The sequence below is a fragment of the Diuraphis noxia genome, unplaced genomic scaffold, assembly GCF_037042655.1.
Source record: "Diuraphis noxia isolate RWA-SAM2 unplaced genomic scaffold, SU_Dnox_SAM2 contig0003, whole genome shotgun sequence".
NCBI classification, from domain to species: Eukaryota; Metazoa; Arthropoda; class Insecta; order Hemiptera; family Aphididae; genus Diuraphis; species Diuraphis noxia.
In genome coordinates this window covers 38,727,064-38,742,979 of record NW_028301713.1, presented here as the reverse complement: position 1 = coordinate 38,742,979, position 15,916 = coordinate 38,727,064, and positions in this window count along the sequence as shown.

Genomic DNA, 15,916 nt, shown 5'->3' with positions numbered 1-15,916 from the left:
AAAACCGTTCGTCATAATTTCGCTAATGGCCGTTATTGTTTGTTTAAAATACAAACCCTTTCCAGCACGTAAAAGTTAGTACACAAACAGGTTCATTGATTATTCCAACATGGCATATACGTCCCATCCATTATTTTATTATTAATATTGTATTAAACAATGAACTGAATGAACTGTTAACCGCCCTTATTGTTTAAACGTATGTGTGTTACACGTCGTGTATACAATGCATAAAATGGCGATTCTTGGACAGGACACGGCTACACAGGAGCCGATTAACCTATAGCGTGAGTTTTTATTGTAATATTATGTTATGAAAAAAATAAACAATAAGTACAACGTATATTTTATATTATATAATAATATTGAGAGTTTAACGGTTCCGGTGATCCGGGTCCGCCATTGCCGCATCCGCGGATGCCGCCTACGCGCGTCGCCGCCAACATTGATTTTCCAAAGAGAATATAAACCGGACCACCGCGTTCCGGGGAAGTTATAAAAACTTCCAGAGTGCTTGCATAGTTTGTACTCGAGGCCCGCGCACGGCGTCGTAATATTATATTAAACTCGTAACGAATAACGATTATAATAATAATGGCGTCACCAACTGACGTTTGTCGCTCTGCGCTCATTTAAATATTATGAAATATTATAATATAATAAATTATAATAACACCACGTGTAAAATAATTTTTTACTGATCTCTTGGAGTATCGGTGACCTGCGTTTAATATAATATAAACAATGGTAAAATAATATATCCTAAAATGCGTAACAATATTATACATTCATTTATTAGACACAACTGGGTCCAATAACATTATTATTCGGTCCATGCGAACGCATGAAAAAGAAAAATCGGAGACCGATTCAATTAAAGCTGAACAACAATACAATTTAATATCGTAATGGTCTGTTTAAAAGGATATAATATAAAATTATTCTATATTATAAAGAATGGACTAAAATATTATCGGAACATTTTTTCGTATCTGTAAATAGATGTGCTGGACGATTTTTTCTTCATCACTCCTTTTGGATATGAGCGCATACAAAAAATGTAAAAACAAAAAAAACTATCGTAAATCCAGTGTACCGGTATTGTACACAGGGTCGCATCACTCGCATCGCAAGCAGATCGGAATCTATATAACGCGAGAGATGACAGCTAGTGCCGCGCGTTACATTTATGTACTGTTTGCAATAGATACGAGACGTCGCGGTCGAGACGATACGTTTCCACTTATTTTGCTCATATTTCCGAGTTCTCCATGCATTTGTGCATTTTGGTTTTTTGTAGCACAGCCAAAATCATCGCATCGCGGTTTATTGCCAATGCACTACGCGATGTTTCATTTGCCTATACATATATATATATATATATATATATATATTACGTCAATGTTATAATACGACGCATGCACATATTACTCTCTGATTTCGCCGAATTCAACACTATACGCATTTGGATATACCCTAATGTGCATTATTAAATATTATTTGTATAGCATTTTTAAATTCACCTTATAAAATCATTGCTCGTTAATTCGTTCGTTGTATAATAATAATAATATGGATATAGGTACATCGCGACAAAGCGCAAGAGTGTATAATATTTTATTATATAGTTTGTATAGATGTACGAACCGCCGCAGCCGTTTGGTTGGTCGGGTCGGTCGTGGCCCTAATGCCCTATGTGCAGGGGTGAAATTTAAGAACACGTTTGAACGGTACATTATAAATAATAATGTATAGGCAAAAAAAAATGAGTATTTATAAATAATAATAGGTACCTCCTATAATGTATATAGGTATATATATTATATAATATACCATATAGTCTGTGGTACATACGTATCTGTTGTTTGGAATGGCCGGCAGCAGCAAACATGAAACAATCAGGATTTTCGTGTGTACACCCGGCTCACGCATGCGCATGCACCACCTAACGAATTTTTATTTTCGTTCTTTTTCTCTTTAAAATTTCGCATTAATGAAGTTCGTCTTTTAAACTTAAAATGCGTACACACCGTGTAGTCAGTCAAACGCAAATATTATGTTTTAATTGTACCTATTTGTGATATTTTATAAGTATGTGTAAGTCGTAAGATACGCTGTACGCATATTGGTATTTAACTAATGTTGTTAAATAGACTATATTATAGAGTACCTATATAAATATATATTATAGGTTTGTAATATAAAAAGTGTGAAATTAAGTAACCGCTTTACTGTGCAGTAGGTGTTGAATACTCAAATGTTCGTTGTCATTGAGTGTCAAGTCACCATATAATTGCAGCGTTTTGCGTAAATTTGTAATGTATGCCTAAGTATGTTATAATATCTATATTGGCTATATTATTATGTCTTAAATAATAAATCATTGCATACGTAGTAAGTACATTTTACTATTATTTATATGGTAAGTTAATTAATTCTTTCCGAAAACATTGCATTTAATAATGTTATCGTGTGATGTAGGTAGCTATAAAAGAAGTCAACAGTTTGTAAGTTCTAAACATAATATTTTTGAATTTCAACAAAATAACTCAAATCATTCTTGGTTAAAATTAATCTAATTTAGTCCATATTTAAATTTCAGATATATTTTATACCTATAAAAAATAAGTGTTTCAAATTTTTTTTTGATTTTTTTGATTTCAGTGTGAGTTTTCTTTTGCTTAGGAGGAATCTTGTATTAAATTTTCGATCTTTATAGCTATAAAAATTAAATATCTCATACAATTTTTATCTATGAAATAATTAGTATAGTTGAATTTTGTCAAAATTTTAATTTCAAATGCTCATGAAAAATATTGTGTCAGTGTATATGTATCTTAAAATAGTTTTAAATTGCCATGATAACAACTTAGGAGAAACGTCATGATGCTTGAATTGTGTATTCAAGTTTTTTGTACTAAACAGATCAAATTTTCTACCAACAACCACTCTCTAAGTCGAAAATCGAAGCATTTTTATTACCCAAAAATTAATAATAACACAAAAATAAATCACACATCATTGTAATATCAATACAATTATCGAAACGCTCACAATTTAAAACACTTATCTTTAAAAATTAATTAGTAAGAGACCGTATTATTACTTGTATCTCATTGGCTATTGCTTATATAAATAATGATGATATTATATAAATATCAGACCAAGTATCTATTTACCCATTTAGGACTATCTATAATCTACGCTCTTCACACGTTGAAAAACAATTTTAGAATAATTTAACAGAGTTTTTGACACTAAACGTCAACTTGATAAGTTTTAAAACAAATTATGACACTTAATTGACATATTTTAATTCATACCACATTACCACGATAGATTACACCCGGCAGGTCCATTACAATATAATATATGTGTAAAATATATATTATAATGAAAAATAATTAAACACTATTCAATATAATTAAATAAAAATATAAACAACATAGAATTATGTATTTATACATGTTACATATAAAATATATAAATTTATTTTAATAGACGGTAATTTTCATGTGTATAATATATATATTATATAAGTATGTGATATATAGGTAAAGTCTTACCACTGTGCAGGGTTAGGTATTTCTTTTTTTTACGTTACCGTGTTTATTTTATGTAATGAATATTCAACCTATACACTTAATGAAAACTCTTTTACCGATTGCATACTTTAAACAACATAAAAATAAATAAAAATATTTTTTAACTATTATGATAACTATTTAAGTAATTTACTCATTGTTTTATTATTGATAAAAATACCAACCTGATTCACAGTACATACTTACTGGCTGCATCTTAGTTCCGTCCCAAGAACCATTTTATATACCAATTCCGTCCCTGTTAAAAAAGGTATAATACCAATTTCGTCCCGGTTAAAAAAATGTATATACTTATTCCGTCCTTAATCATTTCTATAATTTAGTCTTAATAATTTGTATAATTATTTTTGTTATAAAATACATTCAAAAGTATAAGTAGTCATATTATTTACATTTTCATAAGTTAATCGTTATAATATATATATATTATAATAAAAAAAATCCAGTATATACTAAATATGATAAATAATTTGTATAAATATGGTCGACATAAAATGCATTAAAAAAAAGCGGGTAAGTCGTGGATGTCGCTCTGCTGTACAGTAGGTTACAAGTGGGTTACTGTAATGGATGGAATTAAATTTGAATCCAATGATATTATATCATTGTATACGAAAAACGATTCTGCGCGGAGACGGTTTATCTGTCTAGCTAGGATATATTTAATATTATAGATTATTAAAAATTTTCAAATCTTAGATTTTAAAAGTCACTCAAATGTTTTGAAAATTTTACCATATCTAGGTAAGGCTAATATAAGTAAACAACCAAAATTTCAAGTTTTTACGAATGTTTTTAACCGAATACAACAAAAAAAAAAAAATTAAAATTAAAATGTCTATAAATAGCACAAAAATGGCTAAAATGTTCCGAACTTTAAACCGTAAGATAAAAATCCAAAATACAACAAAAAAGATTTTCATTTTTTATTTCTGGTAGAAAACGTCGTCCGTAATTATTTAATATTATAAAAATCGTGAAATCGTATGTTTTTTCTCCTTTAACCGCTTTTATTTCCAATTACTGTTTTGAAAATCGAAAAATGACCTTTCTAAAGTACTAGCTCAAGAATGATACTCTCACAGTCTAGAATAGTCCGTATTATGGGGAGTTCGTAATTCGCAAAAAAATATAAGGGTGTAAAATTTGAACCATCGTAGGTAGCAGGCGTGGATCCAGCCTTCATTAACGGGAGTGGCGGATTATAAATATCTAAATATATTTACTATTTACCTTCTGGTAAATACGCAGGGCCGTATTTAGGAATTTGACACGAAGGGGCAACAAAAAAAATACGCCTCATTAATCATTATACAAAATACAAATTTAAATTATTATAAAAAAATTAGCCGCCCTCTCCTACTTAGCCGCCCGGGGCAACAGTACCCTGTAGCTCCCCCCTAAATACGGCCCTGTAAAATACGAGTATTTATAACTAATATAAGCATGCAATAGTATCTAAAGTTTAGATTATATATTTTAGACAGTCGAATATAGACAATATTATTAGATATTTTTAGGACAAAACCCTATGAGCGGCTCAACAGCCGAGCATCAAATAGCAGTCGACGGTCGTTGGTCGTTCCTCAGTCGGTCTTAAATTCTTAATATTGTTATCAACAATTTATAAATGTGTGTTATTAAAAAAAATACGACGATTTATGACTGAATAATATAACAATGCATAGGATAACACAAAACATTACATTTAAATAATACATTTTGCGAAAAGTACGGCCAACGGGTGGGAGGAGGGGCAGTCGTCCCTCCCTACAACCCCCCCCCCCCACTGGATCCACGCCTGGTAGCTAGTTGAAAATTGAGTTTCTAATTTACACCAAAATTAGGATCTATTGGTGTTGGGATCTATAATATAATAATATAATATAGTAAGAACTATCGAATAGTACCTATTTAACAGGCTTTTCGTATAATATGGGTATTTTAAACGTTTTTAAGGCGTTGTTAATTATTGTAGGTAATTTTTTAACCTATTTCTTGCAAATTATATAGTTTGACGGACTATATTAATGCGGATTATTTCATCGAAATGCAACTGAGAAACATTAAGTCCAATCCAACCAATCTGGAAATCAATGCAACACTAATTAGTTTTATTGTTTCTAAATTAATAACTATAATTTTTAAATAAATAAATATAATATTTAGATGATAAATATTAGCTTACACATAATATGACATACCTATTACAGATGACTATATCTAATCATAGTATGGGTGTAGGGTGTCGGGTGTGCCTATTTAACATGTAAAATATACATTTTTTCATAGGACATTTTACCGGTCTTTAAGTTATAATACTCAAACTCAATTAACCAAATTCAATATAATATTCGTAATAAAAATTACACACTTTGTAGGTTAAAAATACAATTTAATAATCATGAAATAGCATTGATACTTATTATATTCATTATATTCATATGATCAAATAAATACAATAGCAAATATTAATTATAGTAGTTACTAGTTATCTGTTGTATATATTACTTACCATGACAACAAAAATTGCGATGATTGGTGATACTATACGGACATAATTTAATGGGTTAGTTAATTAATAGAGATGAAGGACCTATTATAAGCAGTAAAGAGACAAGTAGCAGGTGCTGATGATGTACATAAAGCATATACGTACCATGGTTAGGTAGAACCTATATAAATATAATTATTTATTTAATTTGATTTTAGATATTAACAATATATGAGTATTATATTTTATAATAATAAATAAATAAAACTTAATTATACATTGTTATTAATTATCTTACTTCTATATTAATACAATAAAAAACCAAATTTGCATTTAGATGCCAAATGTGTGTGCCTACGCATGCAAGCATAATATTCTGCCTAGTTGAATAAATTCATTAACAATCAAACTGTATTTAAAAAAAAAAGAGTATTGTCTGTATTATTAGCAATATATTATTGCTAAAAAAAAAATAGGTGCGTGTATTTATGTAAAAATGTAAAAATGTAGAATGTCCATTGCCTATGAGGAAGGAAGCATTATATAGTGGATGTAGCTGTAGGTATGATATTTAAACTATATTTTATTTTATTAAATATTAGATATTAAACTGCCCTTAAAATTATAAGTCATAAAATCTGAAGTATAACTCGCTTGTACATTTATTATAATTTATAATATTTAGATAACAAATAGTGTTAACTTATAACTTATAGTAAATATTAAATTTAAAATCAACCAGAAATATTTTATGAAGTAAAAGAACATCTAATTTTATTTTTATTTTTATTTAAAAAGAGAATAGGTATTTACAATGTGTTTAACCTATTAATATACTTAATACATAAGTAAATAAATAATAAACTGATTGCTGATGTCTGATACATATATATTTTTGTATATAAAAACGATGCATGTCCATTAGACAGAAAAAGTAGACAGTACCTGCTACTTGTCTCTTTATTGCTTATTATAGGTCCTTCATCTCTAAATTAACTAACCAATTAAATTATGTCCGTATAGTATCACCAATCATCGCAATTTTTGTTGTCATGGTAAGTAATATATACAACAGATAATTACTATATAATTAATATTTGCTATTGTATTTATTTGATCATTTGAATATAATGAGTATAATAATTAATAAGTATCAATACTATTTCATGATTATTAAATTGAAATGTTTAACCTACAAAATGTGTAATTTCTATTACGAATATTATATTGAATTTGGTTAACTGAGTATTATAACTTAAAGACCGGTAAAAAAGTCTAATGGACAACGGTTGATTAATTGAAAGGAATTCTTGAATTAGGTAAAATTTAATAGGTTTTCATAAATAATCACTATTGCAGGATTTATTTACACATCTTTATTCTTAAATATAAAACGACGGTGGGCAAGTTGCAAGGGGCGATGCCCGTTTCCACCAAAAGTGTACCTTTCCCTTTTCCACCAATACCCGTTTCCACCAAAAGTGTATCTTTCCCCTTTCCACCAATATCCGTTTCCGCCAAATAAAATTATGTACCATGTTTTTACAAAAACAATTGTATACTGCTATATTCTACCATTGAAAAAAAATATCAACCAATTATATATATATATAAGTAGATACAATATATACATAACTAAATACATTAATATATCATTTTTTTTCAATCCAGCATTAGTATTTTAAATAAACTTATAACTGTATTAAAGATTTTAATATAAGCGTAGTATATAAATTATTTTGGTAAATTAACCGTGGTTTAATTATAGGTAGATCTCATTATTGGTGGTAACGGATATTGGTGGTAAAGGGAAAGATACACCTTTGGTGGAAAAGGGAAAGGTCTACTTTTGGTGGAAACGTGTTACGCCCGTTGCAAGTAGGCACCCGAGTAACATTTTTGGTTCAGGGAGAGTTCAGCTTATAGAACCATTTAAAGTGCTGAGTACCGTGCAGTAGGCACAACAGGTGTCGTTTGGGTCATAGTAATGAATGTGCTAAATTTGATCTCATTGATAAAAAATCAATGCATACGAATAACAATTTTGAGGGAAAAGTTTGTATACTTTATGATATTATTGGTATTAAAATAATTTATTGATGATAAATATTTATTTATGAAAACATGCTTTTTTTTATGCCTTTATCATTTAAGGCACAGTACTTACTTATAAAATAGTAAAATATCTAGTGTTACCTACTTATAGTTATGTGTAATCACGCATTCACCCAAACATTACTGTCATAAACGTATCACTAAACATAAAATATTTCAACAATAGGTATGTTGTGTTAATTTAATAATTTCTCATTGGAATAAAAAGTAATATATATTAGTAATTATTGAAAAAACATTAGGGAGTATTTTATAAAAGTGCATAAAAGGATGTCAGCGCACCATTTTTTGCACTATGATATAACCCACGTACAACATAACAAATTTAAGTTTATTATAAAACCAAACCGGCAGTGGTATTACTGGTATTCATTTTAATATTGAAGTGAATACACCTATTGTAAGACTTTAAGCTAAGAACATTACCTATGTCCCTATGTTGACTTTTTCACGACATTAAAATTGTTATAAGCATTTTTAAATTGTAATAATTTAAACACGCTTATATGATTTACGCATTCAAATCAAAATATTATAAAATAATAACGTAGAGAGTAGGGACACAAGTAATGTTCTTAACTTAAAGTGTTATAGTAGGTGAATTCACTCTAATATTAAAAATAATAACACATGGTTGGTTCTGCTATATAAACATAAATTTGCAATGTTTTGCGTGGCCGAGCATCGGTCAGAGAGAGAAAATAAATAGTGCGTTGACATCCACGTAATATTTTAGTCAAGTATATACAACTAAATAACCTGCTATAGCCTATAGGTACATTAGAATAACTAATATAACTTATACAACTAATACTACCTATGTTTAGTAAGCCTGGTGTAATATGGTAATTGGTAGGTATCACAATATTATTATTAAAAAGTGGTTGTATTATTTATAAAATACAATTATATATTATGTATATAGTATATGTATATAACACATCACTGTTGTATATTTGTTATTAATATACTATATAGATTATTGTACTTCAGTATTTGATTTAATTACAAACGAATAATATTATGATACAGACATGAAACAATCGACTAAACATCAATTATGTAGAATATTTCAAATTACAATACCTTAATTCTACATAATATATTAAAGTCCGTCTGCGTATATTGTAAAAACTAGCTAGTACCTAAACATAATATATTATATATAGATATTTAACATAGAAAAATTAATTATAATTTATAAGAATACTTAAATTTGGAATTTAATCTAAATAATATTTTTCATTTTTTAAAATATGGTAATATATATATGTGAGCATTATTATTTAGTACAACTTCGTGAGTACAATATACTGTAATAGTAAATAAAATATCACTTGTACTCGTATTTATATGTTGACACTTGACACAACATTATAATTAAAATATAGCTAAATTGCTTAATATATTCTCCATACGGTATACAATAAGTAAGTGTATATAGATGCATTGTACATATGCTGTATATATTTAAGTTGATACTTCATGTGCTACAAAAAAGTCACGCAAATGTCTGTATTATATTACATTTATATAGTACTATAGCATTATACCTATTATAATAGTAACCATTAATTTATTATAAGCTATGTATATAATATTATCGTCTATACTTATGTACCTACCTACATTGTACATCGATCATATCACATATCATTATGATTTTAATCGATTTATATCAAAGTAAATTATTAAGAATACAGAAATACAAAAGTAATTATTATAGTCAAGTAAAAAGTATGATGGGTGATGACTAGCGATTTAATTTTATATTTTTTATTACCTATTCGAATTGTTTAGTTTACCGATATATTATTGTTACACGCTCTGAGAAAAGTCAAAAATAATTTATTATTACTACAAGAGCAGAGACGACTAAATAGTGATTAGTGAGAGACGAGAGTGTATGATAAATACCTATATCTGTATGACTATGTATAAATTTTAATATTGTATTATGGTGACGAGGCCCTTAAACGTGTAGGTAATTAAAAGGCTCTATTTATAATAATTATTAGTATAGTGATATTATAGTTAGGTCCTTTTTATACATTTTACAGTGAGACCAAAATCAATATTTAATTGTACATAATTTCTAAAAAATACACATCACTTATTATGACTTAGTTGAGTATAAAGCTACATTTGAAGTAACCTTTTTAAGTAAATATGTACCATATTAACCAATTGAAAAACTTGTTAGGTTACATGACTTTATAGTCGCTAAAATTCAAACTAGCTGCTATTAGTGTTATTATACCTATACTTCGCTCACGCATATGGGGGATGGGACTATGGGAGACATTTGGAGAAAAACTGAAAGCAAATAAAAATTTCCTAAAATCCCCATTCCCCATAGATGCGGTTTACGCTATTGTTTTCTTTTAATACTTACCAGTTATCATATACCAATTATTTAAAATACTATGCACTGTACATCTTCATCAACTCTTGGGAGAACACTTCACGCATGCAAATTCAAAATATTGAAAACCTATTTAATAGAAACACTACGACTGGATGACTGGAGTTTGGAGTAAAATTATAAATGTGTCTTTGAACTTTTAATAATTTAATGTCAATTTTTAAAACCATCTTAATTCTCAAGTGTATTTTCCGAAATTGTTTTTTATTTAATGATCAAACTTTGTGCTGTAGACGCGCGACATAATTCGATGTAGACGTCATTCTTATTGACTATTAATGATCAATGATTATTACTATATAGATGCCTATATATATGTATAAATTGATAATAGGGATAGGTACAGGGATTGTTTTTGAAAACGATTTGATGGGTGATATATATTATTTTCCATTCACGTGCTACCTCTATTTATTTTTGAGTGTGCGCCACTGAGCCAATGGACGCGATTTCGTTGGAGACAAATACGAAAAAACTGCTGTTCACAATATTATACAATTGTCTCGCCGCGCCGTTGCCAGCATGGTAGATAGCGGTTTTTCTGTCAGGGTGATGGAGTGGGGTAAATCGGGGATCAGTGCGCGGGAACAGCACCACCGCGGGGGAACGCGGTCCGATCCAAAAATTCTCAACAACCGCCAACAAAGGTCCTTTTTGTCGAAGGGGAATAACTTTCTGTTAACATATTATTATATAACGATCTGTCGTTGCGCGAGATCAAGCGAGGGGAAGTTGACGCTGTGCGGTGGAAATATAAGTATGCATACAATATACGCCGTATACAGCGTGAGTACCTACTATATATAACTACACCAACTATAAGGACATCAACCACGTGCATGTATAATATATGCACGGTACGCTATACATACGAGTATATATACATATACAGAAACTTTTAAGTTTTAAAATATCTCTATAATGACTAATGTCTAATATCATAGTTAATTTGCAAAAAGTTGTTACTTACCATAATATTTTAGACTCTATAACGGCCAACGGGTATTGCTAGTTTATCTAGTAGCTACTATTTTTATATTTAGTTTATTTTTAGGAGGAACCCATATTTAGATCTAATCATCAGATTAGTACCCAAATTTAATTGAACTTAGTAGGTAGTGTAATATAGTAATTATAGGGCAAAAAATCTTAAACAAAAAAAATATATATTTATACCCATATTATCCTCCAAACCCGAAAAATATGGCTTACTTAAAATATAAAATCTGAAATTTGTAACTTTTGTACACCTAAAGTTTCTAAAATTAATGTTTTTGTTTGTAATTGGTGGACAACTGTTACAAACTTCTGTCACGAGTAGAAAAAGATATAATACTCATTTTATTCTGTTGGATTTTAATCCGTTAAATTTATATTTGACAATTGCGTTTGTCGCAAAGGTATACACAACCAGGTAGTCAACGACAATAATTTTCCTTTATATATGAATAAATCAGGGGTGGGTGGGGTGGCCAAACTGTGGCTCACGTCATAGACATTTGCACTTTTGTAGCTCGTATCTTATCGTAACATTTTCGATATGAACTTATGAATTTGAAAAAGTAAATTTTATTAAATTACAATGTATAGAAAAAACATGTTCTTGATATAATTTTTAATTATTTTCTCTCGACAATATTGATTACTGATCACAAATGTTTCATAAAGTTTTTACCTTTTCAAAATGTGTAAATAGACTAAATACAGTATATTATGTATTATAAATATTTTATTAAATTACAATGTATGGAGAAATAAAAGCAAAAATAAAGTGTTCTTGATATAATTTTAAATTTTAAATTTTAAATTATTTTCTTATTTGTTGCGTGTTTATTTTGTTTGTAAGTTTTTTTAAAATCAGGATTATATCTTATTAAAACAGTCCTTAACAAATTCGTTAAATGATCATCCGTTAATGTTGATCGATGTTTAGATATCTGATATAATCATTTCCATGGTTGAGTATAAAGACTCTCAAGAATATGTTGTTCCAAAAATCGATATCAACTTTTGAGCGCAAAGAGATATTTGATATTTATGCCTATTTATGAAGATAAAATTTAATTTGTCATTATTGTTATCGTATTCTTCACATTTAATTAAATATTATACCTTATCTATATAATGTATATACGAATATATACATATTACATAAGACATAACAATATAATATAATATAAACTTTGTACACATATCTATGAGTCAGGAGTCTATGACTTACGAGTCAGAAAAAAAATACGATATAGCAAGACATCCTTATAAACCCGTGTGGGATGTGGCCCCTTGGGGTCGTGAATGGGATGGCCAGTGCATTTTATTTCCCTAATAATTTATTATAATATTATGCACACATCACACGCAAGCTATTACCATTGATAGTAATCTTATATCTATCATCAATGCTATTACTTATTTATATTTTAGATAATAATTCGTGTAAACTACAACGTATAATTGTGTATTCATGTATTATCATAGACCTATAACGGCTATAACCAAAACCAATAACTGGTCATGTAACATTTATTAATAAAATAATAAATTTATATTATTTATATTATAAGAAATATACAATCTGTACCATGAGACACAATAAGAATGTGGTCTAATTCACAGTGACATAAATGAGTTGTTAGAAAAAACTATCCCAGTAGTGACTTTTTTATTTTTTATTTTCTTACTGCTTTTTAACCATTCGTTTTTTACCTGACGACGACGACGGTGATGAAAAGTGTCGATACTGGTTACAAGTCGTACAAGTCACATGATATATGCAGTCATTAAATATTTATAACCAAACACCATTTTCACTGCCTGCTGGGCGCTGACCATACTTTATGAAGTGTAAGTAATATCTGATGAGTATATTAAGTATGTTCGTTCAATAACGACAATGACGTTCGAGTGTCAGCTTATTTCTGCATATAATGTAATTTTATAAAAATAATAATTAATATATTACAAAGTTTCTGGAACTGCAGAAGTCCTGTCCTACCAAGTCCGCAGTCGCCGCCCCAAAGTAAAATCAAAAAACTCCAGGCCATTGCGCGCCGAGGTGCGTATTATAGACGCGCGAGCATGCGCATTGAGTTTTTATGCGTATAAACTATACGTATTATTATCGTCGTTATATAACCGAGAGTTTCTAATTGATTTTGCCACCGGTGACGGAGATAGGATGGAAACGGCGAAGTGGGCCCGACAAAAAATGTGCATTTATTATTTGATTAATCTTTTTTATTATTTATTAAGCTTACTTTCGTATTTATTTATTTATTTGTATATGCAGATATAATTTAATACGGGTATAGTGATTATTATATGTTTAAAAATTTAAAAATATCAAATTAATTCAAATTGACAAATGACGATATAATCACTGATTCACAAATATATTATTATTATGACTTTACGAGTATGATCAATGATAACCATTTAACATATTATATTATATAGGTAGTTGAGCTCCTATCAAAAGAATATATTATAAAGCATTTTTAATTTTATCTATATACATTTTTTTTGATATTAAATCACTTCAACACCCTCACGGCCTTACCCTATTATTAATTAATATGTATGAATCTGTAGTAGGTACTTAAACGCATATAGCCACAAGTACACAACTACCTATATATAGACCTTAAATTTTAGAAATTTTAAAATTATATAAAGTTTTCGGTACAAATTACTTATTCATAAATCACAATAATTTCAATAATAATAATTAATCGATTCAATAAAATATTAATAATAAGTAACTATCTATATTTAAGTAATTTGCTATAATCTTGAGTTCCAAATGTATCAATAGCATTAATTTAAGTTTTTAATTAATTTGTTAAATAAGTGTTGAAAAAGGTTTAACGGTAATAAAATTGAAAATCGTTCTTGTATCATGCATGCTGGCCAGCAATTGTTTTTATATTTGTTACATTATACTCATTATAGAAATAGATACATTATTTATATAAAAACTATTCAAGTAAATTATGTGTGCAAATAACAATTTGAGTGTGTTATATGGTAAGCTATGATGGCGTACTTATTATTAATTTCATATACTTAAACGGGTGGGTTGTGGGTATAATAGTTACTACAACGTTTAGCACATTTTCACATAGAAGAGTTTTTTAAATTTAAAACTTATATACAGCCATATCCATATGCCCATATATTCGTTATATATTATAATAATCACATAATATATTAGATGTTGCTATAGCTCCCGGATGGGTGACCATCCGGATTTTTAGCAACAAATATCCTTGCCACAAATGCCACACATACAAATAGCGTGTACCAACCAACCGTGTACACTCACTCACAGTTGAAAACCCTACTAACCACTCAAATACCCAATGGCCCATTATGTTACCGCGGGCTAACCAATATAATTATCATTATTTTCGCACGTACTTTGTAATGTCATTAATCAGTCAGTCAGTCATACCTTAATTTTGGTGGAAAGCTCACGGGGAATGATATTGGGGACAGATTTCCTTATCAGAATGACTTATTTTCGTCACTTATTTGCAAACCATGATTATTGAGCTGCAGTGTTGAATCCAGACAATTTTCTGGGGGGAAGGGGCTCATTTTTTTTTCATTGATGAATGGTGATACGTCATTTTAGTATAATGAATTATATCCATTAATAGGTAGTTATTCTTATTACAATTTATAAATCAATCTAAGGTTAATCTAAGGTCGTCACATATTATACATTGTATTATTATAATTTATTACAATTCAGAAATTATAAATATTGAAAATATTAATTATTTATTTGTAAATTAGTATTGTGCATTTAATAAATAGGTACATTTTGTTGAAAGTCAGAAAGTTGTATTTGTCAGGAGGGGTGAAAGAAATTTCAGGGGGGGCATCCACCCCCCCCCCCTGAAGTATACCTGGATTCAACATTGCTGAGCTGTATTCGTGTAAGCAGTGAATGCTTAAAATCCTCTAAAAACCTTGGACAGGCTTACATGCAAACGGGCAACGGCCATATGCTATATGGGCACTAAGCAAAATAGTAAGCGAGTAAGCCCTAGATGTTGTTATACATACATTTTATAACTATATAGGTAATAATAATATAAGTTTTACATCTATAATATAGGTACTTTAGTATTTATTAGATATAAGGATATATATTCTATTTTTGCTGCGTTAAAATCAATACCTATTATGGGCTATAACCATTCATTATAGGTACATAAACTATGCATTACATATATAAATATGCATATTATATTATATATAAATGTATAA